Here is an 18,361-nt window from a genome sequence, read left to right on the forward strand (position 1 = left end):
GGGGATGAAATCGCTGAGAAGCACAGCCCCAGGGGATTGTGGGATAACATAGAACTGTCAAGAACTGAGTCAGGTGACCAGGACATGAGCTGCATCCACACTGCAAAATTCCTGGGCTTTGACGCACACTCTGACATGGTCCGTGGGCCTGAGTCCAGAGGAGTTCCAGGCCCAAGTCACACTGATTTCTGTGCGGAAGGAAGCAGAGATTGGGTTTAAACCTGAGTCAAAGCCAGGGCTTAATGGGCTGTGTAGACATACCCCTACATCTCGAAGGAAGCTGCTGGTTGAAGGCCCAGTTCAGAAGTCTGTTCCTAGTTGGTTGTTTTTGTAGTTACTCAAACAGGAAGTTTTGTATGAATTAGGTCTGAATAATAGCCATATTCAGAGTTTGACCCATGGATAAGAAACAGCACATTCTTCAAGGAGTCTATTTTGTTCATTAAAAAGACATATACAGTATTTGTATTGTTTTCATTTGTACAGAGCGTGGTACTTACACCAGCAAAAATACAGAGATTAGACATCAAAGTAAATAATGTAACTAGACAAAAAGAGATGTGTGTGCACAGCATGACAACCAATGGTGAGATGTAGTAAAATTGTTTCCAAAGTTGGATGTGCTCATACGGTGCCAACATTCTGTCATGTACTTTTATTTCTGTGACACCAAGTGATTGATGTAGGTGCCATATTTCTTTGATGCCAGTGCTAAAGGATGACCATTCATCACTATATGTTGTGCTTTAACAGATGCTTTGACTTAGAAAACAGATTTGTACAGGATGCTTTGGCCAATCAGGAGAATACCTTATCCATGTAAGTATGAGGGAGTGTAATGTGTAATTTACTTTTATGAAGTCGTCTGTGTCTGTTTAACTGGAGTGTTTTTATGTTCTACATTATCAGAAAATTTGGATCAACTGTCCAGTGAGTGACACATATTCCATTTGAGAGACAGGCAAACTTTCTTGTTAATAGCACATTCCCTTTATTATCCATAAATCTCCGAACCACTGGGCATTAACAATTACAGTGCTGACTGGACATTGAACATGTCATACACTAAGGAGAAAAATTTTCACAAGTACCTAAGTAACACCGAGTTAAGTGCCTAAATCCCATTTTCAAAAGTGGCTTTGTGGCGTAAATCCCATTGACATTCAATGATACGTAGGCAGTGTCTAAGTCACTTTTGGAAGTGGGATATAGACACGTAAATCATTTAGGAACTTATGAAAACTTCATCCTAAGGGTTTTTTTAAAAGTGTATAAATGGTTTATGAAATGAATTAATATCAGCAATTTCCAATCTGGTTTTGGAAATATATGCTTTTATTTTATTCCGTAGTACATTAGACTGAAATAATATAGTTAAGTTTTGGGTAAACTGATGACCATCTCAGACTTTCACATCCAGAAGGACTCTTAAATTATGCAAATGCACCTGTCTTTATGGTTACCTTGTCTTCCCATCCTTCTCCTTCTCCATTGATCTATTTATTTATCTGTTTCATACTATCTACATCCTAGACTGTGAATTCCCTGGGATAAGGACTGTCTTTGTGCTCTTAGTTTATACAGCACCTAGCACAATGAGGCCCTAATAATACTTGTTTGCAGTCATTAAACACTACTGCTATAGGATGTTCTTTTGGAATAATCTCTTTACAAGAGTTCATGTTTGAAATATTGGTTAAAATTCCTTCCTGTTGTAAATTCATTGTCTTCCATGAATTTTCCTGAGGGATTAATTTCTTGTGCTATTTTTAATTGAGTAGTCTACTCAATGTGCATAGAAAGTAGTAATTATCTTGTTTGTTGCATCTTCAGGCATAGTTGGTACATAGTGAGAAAACGTTGAGACAGAGAAGGAGGGGGCTTAGGCCTGTTGCAAACAGGAGGAGCATATCTGAAAAACACAAAGCAATTGTGGTTCCATAGGTGTAGAACAACAAGAGCCCTGGGATTATAAGAGGTCAGTTATTTCCTTTACAGAATAAGAGGACCAGAAGGGAGTTGGAGTTGAACCATGAAAGTTAATCTCTGCGCAGAGCATAAACCATCTGTTGAGGAAATTGCCATTTTCTCTCCTTTCTGTATGAGGGCTGGAAATTTGCAGGTATCATCCCCAGGTTCTTCAAGTCTTCTGTCCCTAAATTTTCTCAAATTCCTGAGTATCCCATCACATTAGATAGATGAGGTTATTCTAGAAATTCTGTGGGAAGAGTCTATTTCAAGGTATTTCTTTACTGCCAGGAACTGCAGGGTACACGAAAATGTACGGTAATTTGGTTTTCAAAAGTGAATCTAAATAAATTATCCTAGAAAAGTATTCACTTATGGTTTGGTGAATATTTCTGGTGAAGGTTTGGGTTGGTTCTTATTTTATCTGAACCAGTTTGTCTATCTCTAATCTCACCTCTACGTGTGACCTGAAAAATTATATTGCTTAATTTGAGACAGACAAGTAAAGCAGAGTCAGTATCCAGAATGTAATACAGCTGGTGTAGCACAGGAAGTCCTCTCATCCATTGATTACTACCTTTCTTTTCTCAACAAAGGTTTTTCATACTGCTAGAGGATACCTCATCTCTTTTTTCACTTCCATTCAATTTCTGGAATAGATCCCATCTGGCTCTGAAATGTTATCAGACTTTGCACATTTCTCTAGCACCTTTGTTCTGATGTTAACTATGGGTTCCTTTCTGTGTTTACTTTCCTTATACTCTTGAAAAAAACATGTCAGTTACTGGCATCTAATTTCCATCCCTTTGTATTTATTTAATTTTTGATTTATGAAATGGGCCTCTCCTGCCCCCCACTTTCTGTCTTAGATAAGTGTATAAAGCACTAACAACGAGGATTTTCAGGAGGGAGGGGGCATTGTTTTGCAACAGCAGTATCGTTTATCAGTGTTACCCATTTCAGTAGTGGCATTGTCTCCTTGTCTTACTACTGACCTCTTTCATTTGTTATGTACTTTACAAAACCCTAGTTTTCAAAGGAGCAGAATGTGACTTTCCAACCACAGCCCTTGGAAGTGGATGATATGGATCCATACTGCTCAAGGAGAGCACCAGAGAGATGTGCCTCAGATGCATGACCTCTACCTGTACAGCTCTTTTCACATGGGAGTTGTGCAATCTGCACAAGTAGAATGGAGTCAATTTCTCTCCTCCCACCCTCTTCACAATGCCTCAGTGCACAAGCACTGCCCTATTCAGTGGTAAGGCCAAGCTCTTGCACCTCCTTACTTCCTTTTCAGCAGCTTGCTCTCCAGAGCAGAGGGCTACTCTTGTGAAGGGCCCACAAAATGAATGGCCCACTACTGAACAATGCAAGCTCATGGAAAGTCTGTCATTTCATCAAAGAAAAATTGAGTTTCCTACACACTTTAATCCAAACACACACTGATTATGATAAAACAATAAGATAAGTTTATTAACTACAGAAATATTTTAAGTGATTACAAGTGATAATGCATAACGGTCAGGATTGATTACAAAAGAAAATAAAAGAGTAATATGCAAGCTAATACCTAACTTCACAAGTTAAGTGAACTTAAAAGCAAAGATTTTGACTCACCATACACTATTGTACATATCACAGGCTGGGTCTCCTTCTGGTCTGGGACCACTCTCACCTTAGTTCGGTTCTTTGGGAGTTAATGTCATGAGCAGAGAAATGGGAGGAGGGGACGTGAACTCGAGTGTTTTTCTCTTCCTTTGTAACTCAATTTCTTGTGCTAGAAACATCCTTGCTGAGTCATAGTGACATGTAGTCCATTGTGGACGTGAGGTTTGAAATGATCCTGTGATGCAATGTACATTTCTTGTTTACACCTTCCCATTGCTGAAGCCTGGCTGCTTAAGCAGGTGATCGCTCTTTAACACCTGTTTGGGTGCTAGCTTGTCTGTGTCTCTGAAATACTGGTTTGGACGTGCTTGTCTTAACCTTGGAGCATGTTATAACAATGATACATTGGAGAATCTAATAACTTCTCATACAGTGTTGATACACACATTTAATCAGAACAACAATATTCAACAGAGTATGAGTTTTCAAATGATATCTCACAAGGCATATGTCAAGGTTCCTTCCCCACTCTGAACTCTAGGGTACAGATGTGGGGACCTGCATGAAAGACCCCCTAAGCTTATTCTTACCAGCTTAGGTTAAATGCTGCCACCATCAAAGTGTTACACAAAGAACAGGGAAAGAACCCGCTTGGAAACGTCTTTCCCCGCAAAACATCCCCCCCCAAGCACTACACCCCCTTTCCTGGGGAAGGCTTGATAAAAATCCTCACCAATTTGCATAGGTGAACACAGACCCAAACCCTTGGATCTTAAGAACAATGAAAAGCAATCAGGTTCTTAAAAGAGAATTTTAATTAAAGAAAAAGTAAAAGAATCATCTCTGTAAAATCAGGATGGTAAATACATTACAGGGTAATCGGATTCAGAACATAGAGAATCCCTCTAGGCTAAACCTTAAGTTACAAAAAGACACAAAACCAGGAATATACATCCCATTCAGCACAACTTATTTTATCAGACATTTAAACAAAATAGAATCTAACGCATATCTAACTAGATTGCTTGCTAACTCTTTACAGGAGTTCTGACCTGCATTCCTGCTCTGGTCCTGGCAAAAACATCACACAGACAGAGAGAACCCTTTGTTCCCCTGCCCCCCCTCCAGCTTTGAAAGTATCTTGTCTCCTCGTTGGTCATTTTGGTCAGGTGCCAGCAAGATTATCTTCTTAACCCTTGATAGGTGAAAGGGTTTCTCCTCTGGCCAGGAGGGATTTAAAGGTGTTTACCCTTCCTTTTATATTTATGACAGCATACTTTGAACAACTTTTATAATAGTCTTTTAAAAGTGGTGACCATAATAGTGTAGACCTCACAGTGTCCCACTTTGATCATTGATAAGGTTTGTTTTAGCACAGAATAGAACATCCTGGCACTGAAACATGAAACTGTTACAGAACTTTAAGCCAGGATATTTTTTTCCACCAAAACAATTCAGTGAATTCAACTCAAATTTGATACGTTTCGGTCAATCCAAATCTGTATTTTTCAGCCGACAAAGGTTTTTGCTGAAAAATTTCATCCAGCTGTAGAAGCAAAGTATTTTTCCTATTCATTTTTTTTTTGATAGATTAGACCCCCTCTTCCCCAATTTGTTCTCTGTTGGCTAAGATTGCATAGTAGAAGAGGGGATGTCTTCCAATGCTGTTCAACTTAAGAAATTGCACTATTGCTGATGTCATTACCTTCAAAGAAATAGAATGTTGATATCATTTGAAGGAATAGAGCAGAAACTGAACTGAATATTTTCTAATTTACACAAGACATCCATAAAATCTGTTATTTCTTTCAGTTTCAGAATTGTGATTTCTAATTAAAATATTTGTAAACAGGATACTTTTTTATTTACTCTGCCCTGGAATGTATTTGGTGTGATTAAAATAAGTCAACATAAATGGTTGCAAGAAAATGGAGTCCTTCAAATGTACAACAGCTAATGAGTCTCCATCATAATGTATAATAATGCTCATTTATATCAGATCAGACCAGAGTTGTTCATACAATTCCTTTTCTATTAGTTAGTACTATCTAAAGTGTATAAAGGGCTTAGTTGTTTTGGTTAGGGTGGTGTTGATCTGCTTTGTGGTGTTGACTTTTTAGTGGCAATTGGCTCTGTTGCAATAAATTAGTATGGTGGTTGTGTGATGGCTCCTGTCCCATGAGTATCTGTCTAATCTGTTGAAAATGTTTGTCAAATTTATATTGGCATCGATAGCCACACATTCTGAACACCTTTCAAGAGTGATGTGTACGCACAGTGGGTGCCATCTTTCCTCCAAGAACCATTTTAATATACTGTACAATATAGCTGTCTTAGTGTTCTTTTGGGGGGAAACTATTGTGTGTGTTATACAAGAGATCAAACTAGATCATCACAATGGGTCCCTTCTGGCCTTGGAATCTATGAATCAGGAGTCAATGAACCAGTTATGAAAGTTATGGATCACCTTCATTGTCTGTCTGTGCACTTAGGCAGATTGACTTCCATATCCCCTTTCACTCTAGGTGTTGTATATCATCCTCTTAATAAGTAATTTCCTTCTCTCTTCTGTAACTCATAGTATATTTGGAGTGTGGTCACAAATATATCTTCAAATGTTATGGTGATTGAGAGACACCAGTATTTTACATCTCTTCTGTCTAGTTGCTACTGTACCTATTAAACGTAAATTAATTTACATTTGCTTGAACAGCATTGTGCATAGAGAAGAGAATAAGCCAGTAATTTGGCATTATTATTATTGAGTTGTTCAAACATTGTGTACCATCCACAAAAAACCAAAAACCCTCCAAACAAAAATTAAACAAAACTAAACAAAAAACCCACAACACACTATATATTAATATTATTCTATCATTGTGTTATCTGATAGTGTAATGTACCTAAACAGTAGACAAATAGGGAAAAGCACAGTGTATATTTATGTATACATATGGGGTAATGTAACTAAATATTTCACAATGTGATCATTTCAGTTACTGTAAATAGGTGTTTTCAAATAAAAGATTTTTACATACATTTTATATTTTGTTTTAAAAACAGCAGAATTTTGTCATGAAAATTGCTCCTCTATACTAAATTTTATTTGAAAAAATGAATAAATATACTTGAAATGGATCAGGTTTCATTCTTTTGCAAAGTCATCAGATGAATATGATGTAGGATTTGTGTAGTTTCAAGAGAGTAAACTGTAAATTGGGCTACAGGGGAGACACTTTCAGTCCTAATGCACCATTAAATACATCCTAAAGTAACTTTACTAAAAAAGCAAACTTGGATATCTTCATCTGAAGGGGGAAAAATAAAAAAAGAAATCAAATTGTGGTGGCACCATCATGGAAAACATTCTTCTGACACGTATTTTATGGGCATATCCACTAGTGAATCTACTGAGCAATGAGAAGAATTAAAAATTTAGTCAGAAAAATATATTAGTGGGCAAGTTAAACTTTATAGTAAAATAGTCATCTCAGTTTAATAATTATAGGCAAAATCAGTTCACTGGGGCTTGATTTTTTTCCTAGCAGACTTGGATTTTAGGAACATTTTTCAGCTTTTCTTACAACCACATCAGAAATGGTGTGATTTCTCATTGGTGAGAGTATAGTATATATCCCACATATTCGGCTGAAATTGTGCTGTTAGGCATAGCTTGAGCTGTGCTGTGTAATATGCACCTCTCTTGGAGCATGCTTGCAAAACACCCCTCTGAGGTACAGGTCTCTACCGGTGTTCCTCTTGCTCCAGAGGGTATTTGTCTTCCTATAGTTGCAGTAATTTACAACCCCCACTCCCTCCACGTGGGATTAAATATATTGGCCGGCGTGTCGGGAAGTGAAGGAAATGTTCAGCCCATTCCTTTCCCCACCCTCCTGCTCCAGATGAAGTAGCATGTAGGTAAAGTCTAACCAAGGGGGATAATGTGGTTCTTCCTTCCTATCACTCCCTTGTTTTGACATTTATTCCAAGTCACAATGTGGTCCACTGCAGGTATGTTTCTCATAATGCAGAGCTGCTTTAGGTTTCCAGCATTTAGAAAGTTGAATATTTGAGTGACCTTTTAAGCATACATGAAACTCTCTCCAATATAAAGATTGTGATAATAATACCATGTGAGTTTTTGTATCAAAGACAAATGGCCGGTTATATGTGCCTGTTTCTGGTGTTACTAGATTCACGGAAAAAAACAAGATAATGGGCCAGATCATCAGCTGGTGCAAATAAGTGAACTTCTAATACGAGTCAGTGGAGCTGTGCTAATTTACACTGGCTGAAAATCTCACCCGTATTTTAACAAGGTGGCTACCTTAGTTTGGATCCTAGCTTTGCAAAGTCCCAAGATGTGCATCTATTTCCTTTAGTCTTTTTAGTGGCTTTTGTTAGAGTACACATGAGTAGAAAAATAGTTTCTCCTTACTAGCATGTGTGTGCATGTGTTTATATATAGTATATTTTATCATTTGTTTTGCCCCTTTTCTCCTTCAGGACAGTTTGAAGGAAGGATTCTGCTCCCCCCCGCCCTTTTTTTTCATATATTTATTTCCACTTAGGTTACAAAACCATGTGATAGTTTTAAAAAGTTAAAAACTCCATTGCAACTATCATAGTCCTGAACTGAACTTCTGTTCATTCATCACCACCTACAATCTTAAGACATCAAATTTGTGCTGTCTACTTGGCATGTCCGTGGAAGCTGAGATATATTATTTAAGCATTATTGCTTTGGCACATGTCATGTACATCTATTGTCATGCCAGCAATGTTAATTGGTAAATGCTGTGATGCTTCTTTGGAAGTTACAGTCATACCAAATGATGGTCTGGAAATTATGGGATCCTGAAGTTAGACACTGCTGTGTTCCCATTCATTTGGAGCCTACAGGATAGTTAATACACTAGTGGCAAAATATATGGCTGACATAAATAGAATGATGGTACAAGTGATATATTGATTTAAATGATCCAAATTATTATTTGAAAGTGCCTGAAGGTGTGAGTGAGTGAGATGCACTGCCAGTGAGGGCTGTTGTGCCCCAAGGGGAATTTGCCCCATGGGTGAGGGTAGGCACTAGCAAGCTGTGCCAGGCTTTAAATTGTGCCAGGCTCCATGGAACCCCTATAGGGTTGTAGAAGAGAGATTCTGAAGCAGAGCTTTCTGTTTACATAATTGTTTGATATGGCTAATTGGTAGCATTTTCAAAAGTTTCTAAGTAACTAAATCCCCTGTTCAAACGTGACTTTGGAACAGATTTTTATAAATATTTCGGTCCCTAATGATGCAGATAAATGCATGGAAATCAATGGAAGTTAGCGCCCTGGGTGTGTTTGAAAATCTTAGTATGTGCCTGTCTGCATCATTAGGTGCCTTAATACCTTTTGAAAATCTGTTCATAAGAGACTTTTGTAAATGGGATTAGGTTGGAAAGTCACATAGGTATTTTGAAAATTTTTCCCAATATCTACTGTGTTACGTAGGCTTACAGAGACAAATTCTGCTGTCAGTTATGTCCACTGAGCTTCACTGAGATTAAGATTCAGTTGGCTGCACTGCTGTAAGTGAGGGCACCATTTGGACCCCTGTTCTCTTATTACTCTTATTCTACTACAAACAATTTAATTGCAATTTATAGGTAAGTATGTGCATATATATGCATATGCACATACATGTATCAATTTCTGCCAGTTACCAGTGATTTTGGTGCCTCCATTTTTTGACTGTCCAACCTAAGAAAGGTCTGATTTTTAGAAAGTGTTTAGCATCCATCCTCTGAAAATCAGATCCTTTTAAAGTGCCCCAAATTGGTCACTCAAAATGGATAGTTTTGAAAATTTAGAAATATATCAGCATTCATATTTGTGTCTCTCTATATATCTGTGCAAAGGAGCTGGCAAGTCTGTTAAGGGTAAACAAGGAAAGGCCTTAACAACAGAAAAAGAAGAGAGTGATGGGCAGGGCACTTTCAAGAGGTCTCACTTAAATCAATTATTGGTTTGACAAAGAACTTAAACCGGAGCTAGACATCTCCCATCACAAACAGGTGAAAGATGAAAAAAAAAAAAAAACCGTAAACCCAGGAAAGTGGCAAGTCACAAGGGAAGTATTGAAAGCTTGTAATGATGAGACCATCAATAAAATCACCAAACTTTTCAGCAAAGTATGGGACCAGGAAAAGCCAGCAGTACAATGGAAAAATGGCTTTATCGTCACAATACCAAAGAAAGCTCACCTAGCTGACAGGCAAAGCCTTCTGTAGTGTCATCTTAAGAAGAATGAAGAAAGTTGTTGAGACAAAGGGGGGAGCAGGTGATTTCAACCTGGAAAGATCTTGTGTCAACCACATGTTTACTCTAACAATAATCATCCAAGAAAGCATCCATTGGCAAAAACCAGTCATCACAAACTTCATAGCTTTTAAGAAAGCATTTGATAGCGCCTCCATTGCAATTCAATCTGGCACATCTTGGAAGTGTTATGGTATGCTAATAAAATTAATTAACATACTCAAGGTGCAGATTGCTATGTTAAAGTAAACGTAGACTTGAGTGAATGGTTTATTATAAACACTGGTATCAAACAGGGGTGCGCTTTCTCACCTCTTGTTTGACATTGTCATTGACTTCATTATGAGAAAAAGTGTAGGGAGGGGCAATACTAGCATCAGTTGGCTTAACAAAGTACACTAGAACAGTGGTACTCAAACTTTTCCTGTCCCCACCCTCCCACCAGTAGCAGAATCTGTCTGTGCCCCCGCTCCATTACTGCACAGCCAAGGCTTCCTCAGCAACGGAGCTTGGGCTGAAAGTGAAGCTGCAGATGGAACTGGGGATGGGGGAGGAGCTGACAGGCAGAGACAGACCTCTAAATGCCTTTGAAAACAAATGCCTTGGGGGAAATATTAGGTGTTAAATCTCAGTGTTTATTATAAATTGATTCTATTTATCAGACTTCAATGACCTCTTATCTCTAAAATTGTCCATAAAAGAAGATGGAAATATCTGAGATGTGTTAAGAATGAAGCCAGACCATCTGCCTTGGCAGGTGGAAGAACCTCGGAAAGGGGCCAACCAAAACAATCCATTTCTCAAACAGTACTTAGGGAAAAAATATGGACTTTAGCAATGTGAAGGACATGCAAAGAGCAGCCCAGTATAGACAGGGATGGCGGAGCCTTATTCATGGCCAATGTGAAGTTTGATGATGCAGGAAGGATTCAGATATTATGTATAAAATACACACACACAAACACCCAGAGACATCATTTCTGATATTGGGTAAAAGTGGCAGTGTCAAAGATTTTGTGGCAAGTAACATGAATGCTATTAAATGAAAACTGAAAAATCAAAGGATGAAGAAGCATCTTTGAGTACACGGAGATAATAATCACAGCTTCAATTTAATGAGAACAGTTAGAGAATGTGCCTTGTATTTAAACTCTATTAGTCCCCTGTGATACTTCTGTCACCTGTATTTAACTGTGAGTGGCCCCTCTCTATTGTAACTCATTCAAGCTAAAACTGTCATAATCCCATCGTGTGGGAGTAAAAAAAAAAAGCCATGATGAATCCTTCATGGCAGATACATATGGCAAACAAAAATATAGAGACAGCTGCTTCTGTAACTTAAAATATTTTCAGTGGGTGATTCTGTATAGTGCACAGCTGCTGAAAGAAAGAAGAGGACTACAAATTGCCATGGTCACCCTTTGGGGAAAGGAACAGTATTACTGCAGATGACAGGATTCACTGGTGCTGAAGCACAGATTTTAAACCCATTTCAGAAACCTAGCCAGAGGCCTGCTGAACGTACTGGGATAGGTCTTAAGGGCGCCATTGTAGCCAGGGGTGAAAGTAACATTAAACACTTACCGGTTTGGGGGACGGCTCTGGGCCCCCGGAAAGGGCGGGGCCTCTTGCGGAAGGGCCGGAGCCTTGGGCAGAAGGGGCGGGGCTGGGGGGTCAGCATCCCCCAGCCAGCCCATCCGCGCTGCCTGGTCTGTGCCGCCTGGGGCGCCGACGGCGATTTAAAGGCCCTGGGGCTCCGGCCACTGCCACAGTATTGGCAGCAGGAGCCGTGGGCCCTTTTTAAATCATCAGCCCCAGGGCAGCTGCCCCTTTTGGCCCCCCATCGGTGGCCCTGCTGGTAGGGACCCAGGAGGGCCACCGACGGAGTGGGGGTGTGTGTGCAAAAGGGGCAGCGACGTTCAAGCGCTGCCATGGCAGCACTTTTGCATTGGCTGCGTATGGGCCAGTACCAGCGGCCAGTTTTCCTGGTACCCTGTACCAGCCCGTACCGGCCCAAGTTCACCCCTGATTGTAGCACACGTGTTGAGAACTGGAAAAAGTGAACTTTACTTTTGTTTTAGAACCCAGGGCCTGGGTGAGAGGACACAACTGTGGAGGGCTTTCCTTGAACTCAGTTAAAAGCTGATTTGTTTTATCTTCAGCGTTAAATTGAATAGCATTTGTATACTCCTATTCTCTGTTGAAAGTAGTGTTGGGAGGCTGATCATCAACTGGTGCAAACTGTCATAACTCCTGACGTCAGTGGAGCTATGCCAGTTTATGCCAACTGTGAATCTGGTCCCTGTGTATTTAGTTATATCAACAATAAAAAGGAAAAATAAGTTGGACTCTCTTGTTCAACAAAATGAAACTTGGATCTGTTTAAATTCCAAGCATTTAGGTTTAGGATCAGCATTTGCTTTCGGCATGAAAGCTGTCAAGGCTGATTCCCCACTTTGCACTTTGAGTGCAGAAGGTGGGGGCCTGTAAGGATTTTAAAAATTAATACTGGCCACTCCCAAGGTTAGAGCTTTTCTTTGACCTTGGCTTGGTAAATGCCACCACCCAAATGCAAACCCTTTGGAACCCAGGAAGGCGTACTTGGGAATTCCTTCCTGTAAGGTACCCTAAAGCCCTTTCACCCCCTCCACCCGCCCTGGGGGAGAGCTGAGAAAAAAAAAACAAAGAAACTTAGCTGTTGCCCGCAGCTAATTAAACAACATATGCACAAAATCCAACCCTATCCTTGAAAAGGGTAAATTTTATTACGAACAAAAAGAAAAAGAAAAAATCTGGAATTTAGGCTTTTGCTAGATTTTAAAAGAGCAATTCCAAAATTTAAGCACCCAAAATAGCTTTCTTGGGGGTTCAGCTTAAAGGTTACAAACAAACAAAAGCATCTGGAGTTAGCACAGAGGAATCCACAAGCCTTACAGAAAATAAAAGAAATAAACCTAATCACGTCTATAAACATCCCCTGTCCCAATGAATCCTTCTAGGTATGGACGATGAATTTTCATACCTGGTCCAAACTTTACACAGGATTCCAGCAGCCCCCATCTCTTCAGCCCAGAGAGAACAACAGAGACAAAGGGAACGCTTTTTCCCCATTTTAAAAAATTCTAGCCTTCCCATTGGCTCTTTTGATCAGGTGCCCGCTCCTTTCCTTTTACCTGTGGGCTTGTTAACCCTTTACAATTAAAGCAAGCAGCCATCAAGAGGGACTTTATAGCTAACTGGCTGGCTGGGTGTCCATAAAAGGGAGCTCTCTCCACCTCCTTCCCCTCCCCCCCCCCCCCCCCCCCCCCGCCCTTCATTTATCACAAAAGCAATCAGAGTACACATTATGTGTAGCATTTGTTGTAGAGTAACATGCAATTAAATGTTACAAGTATGTATCTGTTGTAGGGGAGACAGATACAATTATGATGGTACCAGGCTGTAAAAGCACTAACTTCCTACATATTGTATATTAATGGACAGGATGGAAGCTATTTTCACTTGTTTGTTTTTCATAAAAAATGCTAATGAGTATATTATGCATAAATTCTTTGGGCTTGATGATGATGGGATGATTGCCATTGCCATGTCAAACCACAGTTGGTTAGTTCATTGTTTTATGCTTTCTAATCTCCTGTTGGAATAGATATATTCTAAACACGGGGGAGATTAACACCAAACTTTGTGTTTAAAAGCTTCCCTGTTTTTTGTTGGTTCTTACTTTTTATACTTCATGCTTAAGCATTTTCCTTTAGTTTACAGAAAAGACATTTGACATTTAAAGTCAAGCTTTAATTTTGCCAACTTCTTGAGTCAAATCAATAGGGCTGCTCCTGTTATTAAAGAAGTCAGGATTTTCCCTTTCTATTTTTTAGATGCTTCCTGTAACCTAAAAGAATGTTCCACTAGTAAGAAAACTAAATTTCTTGACAGTCCCTTGAAACTCCACACCACTGGGGGTGAAATTCACCCCAAATCAGAGCATTTATACTAGGCCCTGTGTCTTATTTACTACTTTAATATGAACCTTAAATGGGACAGAAGGACTTTAGCAGCCCACTTCGCTGGGATGAATTTCATCTTTCAAGCATATTGTAAGAGTTAGCACTTACATGAAAATTGTTATCTTTAAACTGTTTTACAAACTTTTTTTAAAAAAAATAGTCCTCCTCTGTGGGAGGGAATTAAGTAAATATTATCCTCCCCATTTTATGAAAGGGGAACAGAGGTAGGCCAGTTATAGGCCTAATCCTATTTATTAAAATCAGTGGCTCTGATCCTGGCCAAGCTGTACCCATTTCCCCTCAAAACCAGCTTTGGACCTGGGTGCAAGTCAGAGCATCCCCGAACTGGATGAATTTTACCCCAGTGAACCCAGAGCTGTTCTAACTTGAGAAGGTTGGTCGCATTCAGAGCTGACACATAATTGCAAACATTACTGGCCTCTCACACCACTAGATCATGTCTTTTTTCACCATTAATTGCCCAAAATTATACTCCTCTCAATATTGTCATATTTTAAAGCTTGAGGAAGCCAAGCTGAATGCTTGGCGAAAGAGATTTATATCACTAAGTACAGAATCCTTTAAGTTTATAGAATTTGCATCACCGCAGAAGTATGTACTGTAGTAATTGTTCATACATTTTTGAACAGAACCTTAGATATGCTTTCTTGTATAATTCAGTCCCTCATCCCCCATTGTTCCACTGGAACAGACCTCTAGGAGATTCTTTCCCCCACTGTGCCAGCTCAGTTCTGCTGACCAGTGATGCACCCATTCTTCACCCTTGTCTGGCCACTCCTGGCTACTTGCATTGGAGAGAGAGAAACAGCCCTTGGAGGTTGCTGTCCATTCCCAATCACACTATGACCCATAGACACCTTATACCCCCTTACTCCATTGCATGGGTATGTATGGCCAGGACAATCTTGCCCTAAGCCTAATATAGAAAATGTTTTGTAGAAATATGTCTAAACACATGAACACGTTATTTGTAAGGAAAACAGACACACAACATTGATCCTTCAGACAAAACTTTTGAAGGCAATAGGATAAGAAAGAAAAAACAAATCCAAGTCTTGGATTTATTCATGGCCCTCTTGGAATGCTGTATCTTGGATGGAAAGCAGAAAAGCATCAACCTTGTGTAATATAATGTTACAAGGAAAAAATTAGTAAACAGTTAATACTACAGATGAAAAATTACCCTAGGTAAATTAATCTGAGCAAATGTTATTCCATTTTTGATAATTGAAGTGTGTGTATATGGTGATATGAGAGCTAGGGAGCTGCCAGGCAGTAGGAACTTTAGACTGTAAATAATTTATTCATGGATAACTTACTGTCTTCACAAACTCCAGCTTTTATGTGACTTCACCATGAATATTTTAGTCAGCTGGTTTCTTCTAAGCCATCTATTGTAAATCTTTATACTCATGTTTGGATAGACAATTATGTCTCACAGCTCTTCTCTATATCATATTTTCACAGTTAGGTATGACCCTCTTGCCCTAGGTATTATTATACCTACCTCTTCTTCCTTTTGTTTTACAAGGATATGAAGGCTAGTTCCTGAAAAAGAAGGTAGCCTAGTTTTCTTTTCCAAAAAGCAGGATGGGATTTAACATGACACGATGATCAGGTTAGTGCTGTGACATACTTATGTCTGGGAAGCACTGTCACACTATCCTGTTTAAAACTGTTGATCCCTGACAACATTATTGATGAGGCTGTAATATATTTAACCCTATCCCCATTCCCCAGCTGAAATTCTTTTCTTATGAATTTGTACCTTTAGAGAGTATAGTAAGATGGTCTGATTCAATGGGGATTCAACCTTCTCAGCCTGAGTATCGAATGTGCTATTTCAGATTAATAGAATCAAGGCCCCAACAGGCACAGAGCAGGCATAGCTGTGCTTCCCTCCCGCAGCTCCCTGCTCTTTTGGTGGTGGTAAAAAGGAGTGCCTGGAGCATGCTGCATTCCAACTATTCCCAATTAGCAAATGGTCCTTTTGGGGCATGTCAGAGCAGCATCCAGTCTCTTTTTATGGCTCTGGGGCTAGGGAAGAGAATCAGAGAGCTGTAATTGGTTGTTGGTTCTCAGCTTTTCCTCCTTTCCCCTCTTATAGATCTGCTTGAGTGACTGTCTGGGGATAGAAGAGCAGAACCAGCCTTTGCTAGGCACTTCCCTGGGCTCAGGCAGACCCAGTCAAGCTCCTACTCCGCTCTCTCTCAGGTTTCTGGTCCACTGATAATTAGCGTAACGTGTACAAAACTAATTACCTTATTAAATATAGTGGGCTTCCAACTGATTACAGTAGATGATGATAATTATGTAACAGACAATGATCACATATCTACAAACACCACAGTCATCAGCGTGATTTGAACCAAAAAGAACCAACAGCAAAAGGACATGCCTCAGCCACTTGAGCTAAAGGAGTTAACTCGTTTATTGGATTTTAGTAGTCGGCTTTATCCTCAAGAGGATCAGCCATAAGAGAGGCATCATGATCATTGAGCTAAGCCAATATTTTACACATTCATGTGTGTCTGTCTTTAAAATCCTATTTTTATCTGGTAAAAATTACTTATTTCTACAGTTTAAAATATGCTGACATTAGCAGATCTAAACTTTCATTTCTCATTAGCAGGGTATGGGTGTGAGTTGCTGCAGAGTGGAATAACTAGTCAATACTGATGACTCCTTTCAGCATGAATTAACATTAATAGCAAGACAAATAAGCACAAACAGGTGATGGAATATTTGCCAGAGCAGTGTGACCTAGATCGAGACCCAGAAGCATAAAAAGAGGTGTGGCAGATGAATGGTTGACTGAGACATGTTTCCTTTTTCACTTCTGATATTTTTCATCATTTAAATGTCAATTCTTCCTTTCTTTCACCTCAGCTGGACAATCTTTTGTTCAAAGGCTACCAATATGTTGAAACCCTTGATTGTTATAGTAAGTATATTGATTGAGGGAAATCAACACATGATCAAATATATGTTTAGGAAGTACATCTCCTCTATCACTTCCTTTTACTCTAAATATTTTCCATTTATTCAAAGAGATACCCAATGTGTGCCTCAAATGTATGGTGGTAATTCATTCAGTCCATTTCCAACTCTAGTGTTGGCCTCATGTAGTGATTTAGAAAGTTATAATGAACCCCCACATCATCTTATGTTTTGCTGTCATACAAAGGAAATTGGCATTAGCAAGACAACAGTATCAGCCTGAATATTTTCTGTATGCTCAGGAGCAGATAAGAAATACATTATGACAGTGACCACTGTATTCCTATCTGTCAGCAGGTATCACGATAGAGCATGAATGTTAAGCATGTCTGGGTAAGAATTCTTTGTGTTGCTGATGTTTTAAATTAGGGAGAACACACAGGTAATTTTAATCTCATAATTTTGCACATACCAAGGATAGACTACCAGCTATCTCATCATACAGTTTTAAAGTTCACAGGGGACTGCACAAACTTTAAATCAAGTGCTGCAGAAAGAAGCAAGATAAATTATTATTATTCCAATTACAGGGTCCCACAATTTACCTGCCCTTTTAATAGTTCACTAGATTCCAAAAAGTTTTGTTTCGCTGAGCAAGATAATTACAGATAGAGAAAGTTAAACTCAAGAGGTCATAACATTATGCACAGTTTTGTGGTGATGTGGGTGATTACTCAGCAACACTTGACATCATCGATTTGTAAAAGTAAAGGGCTGGATTCTTGGGTGCAACATGGCTACTCTGAAGTACAGCATCTGTGGAAACTGACTCAGAACTTCAGATTGAATGGAAGTAATCTGGGTTCCTTTTCCTAAAAGTATGTTGAGTCTGTTGACTGTGGACTCCATAATGTTGTGTTGATTAGTAACTGTGTCTGTGAAGCCTTGACCCACTGTCCTGTTACAAGCAATGACCACCTATAACATTTTATATTGTGGGGTTTTAGTCTGTGTGTGTGTTGGTTTGAACTCCTTCCCCAGTTGAAATTATGGAGTGAAATTTTCAAAGGCATCTATGTCCCATTTTCAACAATGAATTAGGCACCTAGGAGATTTCATCTTGTTAAAAGTAAATGAGACTTGGACTCTGAGGTGAGACTGAGATTCCTAAAACAAGAAATTTTTCTGTATGCTGTTTGACTATTTCTGTTCAGGTCTGGTATGTATGCATAGATTTAGATTATACCCACACTCCATCTCACTGATTTCTTCTTTACCCAGAAGCTTGTGCCCAAATCCTTGGATGTCTACTACTGTTCAATAGAGAGGTGACACTGGTGTAACAACAGGCACTGGTGTCAGAAGAAATGATACACTATCTTCAATATAATCAGTTCTTGGCAAAGCAGTGGGAAAAATTCATACAACATTCAATTAATAAAGAATTAAAAGATAGCAGTATAATTAATAATAAAGATAACTAGGTAGACTTAAGCTTTTGTAAGGAGTTTGACT

The 18,361-nt window shown here is 39.2% G+C and overlaps 1 protein-coding gene and 1 long non-coding RNA gene across 3 annotated transcripts in view; both read left to right on the forward strand.

Annotated features, from left to right (window-relative positions):
- Positions 1-18,361, forward strand: part of NRG3 (neuregulin 3) — an 874,025-nt gene that overhangs the window by 691,391 nt on the left and 164,273 nt on the right. The gene's annotated exons all lie outside the window — the stretch shown is intronic.
- On the forward strand, positions 4,645-17,526 carry LOC122466575. Its single transcript, XR_006292204.1, has 3 exons — positions 4,645-4,820; positions 13,876-13,882; positions 17,515-17,526. It is a non-coding gene; the product is annotated as an uncharacterized LOC122466575 (long non-coding RNA).

The sequence above is a fragment of the Chelonia mydas genome, chromosome 7, assembly GCF_015237465.2.
Source record: "Chelonia mydas isolate rCheMyd1 chromosome 7, rCheMyd1.pri.v2, whole genome shotgun sequence".
NCBI classification, from domain to species: domain Eukaryota; kingdom Metazoa; phylum Chordata; order Testudines; family Cheloniidae; genus Chelonia; species Chelonia mydas.